This window comes from Nicotiana attenuata, unplaced genomic scaffold (assembly GCF_001879085.1).
Source record: "Nicotiana attenuata strain UT unplaced genomic scaffold, NIATTr2, whole genome shotgun sequence".
Lineage (NCBI taxonomy): Eukaryota > Viridiplantae > Streptophyta > Magnoliopsida > Solanales > Solanaceae > Nicotiana > Nicotiana attenuata.
This window is the reverse complement of record NW_017671799.1, coordinates 95269-98393: the sequence shown is the minus strand read 5'-3', so window position 1 is coordinate 98393 and position 3125 is coordinate 95269.

The following is a 3125-nucleotide window of genomic DNA, read 5'->3' as shown; positions in this document are numbered from 1 at the left end:
GAGGGTGTAAAAAGGGTGGATAACCCTAATCTTGAATAGAGGGGAACAACTTGTTGAAAACGTAAGGCACAAAATAGAACTTGTAAGTTGTGGGACCCAATACAAATAAATAAAATAAAATAAAAAAGCAATTGATTAGGGTTTGGGTAACTTTTTTATTTTTATCTTAACTTTAAATTAATAAACCGACAGCATAAAATATCTTTTATATTATCATGCATATCAAAAGATATTTATAGGTAAGTTTTTATAAAATATTAAATTTGTAATTTTAAAATAAGATAGACTGTCGCTATAACATATAAAAATGACATGATATGTAAAAAATTATTAAACGGATGGTGTATAATAATTGGAAAAATGACACTATATATATATATATATGTTATATACAAATTTTATACATATTTTCATCTACTAAATAAATAATTTCTGGCGCTGGCTAAAAGTGAGTATATTCCTATATAATTTATAATATTTTTTTCTTTTTATGACACTCTTATCACGTATTTTTCGTGAATATTCTGTTTTGACCATGTTTGTTTCATGCATGCAAGAGATTTGCCTCTAAAAATGTGATGCATGCACCATACTAAAGATCGAGGAAGAACAAAACTTCGTGTAGTTAACAACGATTAAGATTTTTAAATTTAGTTTGTATTTTCTCAATAGACAGTATAATTTTTTTTTTAATACTGTGAGTTGACTTATTACAACAGAATACCATTCATATCAAGGTTGATCGATATATATTAACCTATAAATTCAAGTACAACGGTTTAAATTTTATTAAAATATATATAAAAAATATCGTGTCAGTATACTTCTTCAGAATATACAAAATAGTTACTCTACCCTACGTCGAGCCAGAGTTTGCTTCCTTTCTCTAGCTTACATCCGTTTTCTAACTCGTCTGTTTTTTTGCTCCATTCCCGAGCTCCTCGATCAATAGGTCCGGGTTATACAAGGTAGCCACTAATTATATAAACCAATAAATAGATTATTGAAAGATCGATAGGTAGATCATAACACATTTAAAGAGTGATGTTTAATAAAAGGGTATAGATTTTCAAATTGTAAAATATCATTCATGTAACATAGAGAATGTAATTACAAGGTTTATATACATTAACTGCCACCTTGACTTACTTCTTTTTGGTAGTAACTATACCTATAACTATAAATTTATCTCTATCGTTATAGATTCTCTATAATAATAATAATTGTTATTTGGGATTGAAATATAGTTATTGTTATTTTTGTTTGTTATAGATCGTCTATGATAATGTCTTTTAGATAGTTACTTAAGTTTCCAAATTAGATAAGTGACCATTTTTTCACGAAAAAGAATCAGATTATTAACTGTTCATTCATTTTAGGAAAGGTGAGGGAGTTCATCATTAACTATTGTTACAGCCTTATTTGTATATAGGGAACGGTCTAGAATTTTAATTATATGAATTCAGGATTCGGGTTTCAACCACTAAAGTATTTATCCCGGTATTTGAGTTATGGTTTCGTAATTCAATATTTTCAGCAATTCTAGCGGGTTTTATAGAGATAAATCCTGATCTAGAATAAAAATTATGAATTCAAATGAACCCACGCATACACCAGTGGTGAAGCCATATGGTCACAAGAGTGGTCAGTTGACCACCTTTCGTCGAAAAATTATACTGTGTATATAGGTAAAATATTACGTTTTAGAGGTATATAACACATATTGAACACTCTTTTTCGGGAGTTTTTTTTTTCACTTCTTTCAAATTTGAATACCCTTGAAAAAATCCTTAGCTTCGCCACTCACATATACTACTAGGTCCGCCCTTGTAAACGGTATGTACAGGCTCTTTCTTTTTATTTGAAGTAACATTTTGTCTTGCAATAATTTCTATGGGTATTATCACTTTTAGCCCGCGTTAGAAGCTATTTATATTCGGTAGCCGAAAAAGTATATAAAATTTATATAATTTCTATATATAACATACACAATGTATATATATACAAAATTTATATATTTTTTCGGAATGTTATTTTTACAACGGCTATACAGTGTCATTTTTCCTTATTCTTACGGTAAGTGCAAAAGAATATGAATACTAGGAAACATATAATTTTGATATTTGTATTATTCTTCGCAAAACAATCTATTCAGTCGACCATCCATTTTATTTACCTTCTCACTAGGTCCCAATAAATCATAAATGATTCTTATGGTACAAGAAAGCTAAACGAATGATTTTTCTAAATAATTATGCTCAACAACAAAAGTACTTTGTCCTATGCATTACCACGAAAAGCCAATGATGTGACAGAAAACTAATAATACTACTAGTATTCTTTTTCCTTCACTTTACATATGTTGCATGGAATAGTAAGTATTAGTTTATTTTTAATTGGCAGAATAGTCTACGAGACACTTGTACTTATTCCGATTTGTCATCCTGGTCCCTACACTCCATAAAGTTTCATCCAGACACTTCATCTTAATCAAAACAAGACTTTTAAACACCTCCGAAATCGTGTGATGCTCACTTGCTTGACGTGGATGACAAATCAGCATCCACATCAGATTCTATACCAAAATAATATTATTTAACAAAATTTTAATTTCATAAACAAAAAATAAAATAAGAAAAGCAAAAAATTAAAATTAATATTAAAGAAAACCCCTCTTCCCTTCTTCAAACCCACCCCCTCAACCTTCTTAAAACAATAACCCACATGCCATGGCTCCTCCACCATGAGTACGAGGAGGGGGGCGACATAGGACCTTTGAGTTTTCTCTCCCTCTCTCCCCCCGTGGCCATTCTGTTAGTCATAGAGAAATGGACCCTTCTCCTGCTAGTTTCAATAGAAGACAAAAATGGAGTTTTGCTCTTTGCTTTTTATTTACACTCACTGCCATTTCATGTGAGTTCTTCACCTTTTACTTTTTCTTCTTCTTCTTCTTTGTTTTCTTAGTATTTGCAATTCTGTTCACAGAATATTCAGTTGAATTCTGAAGGAATTTCGTTAATTGGGCTTTAAAAAACTATGAAAAATAAAGTTAATTAACACCATGATCATGGAATTTCACTCTTTAGCTTTACTTTAGAGAAGTGAAGTGTCATGTTAATGGGGGG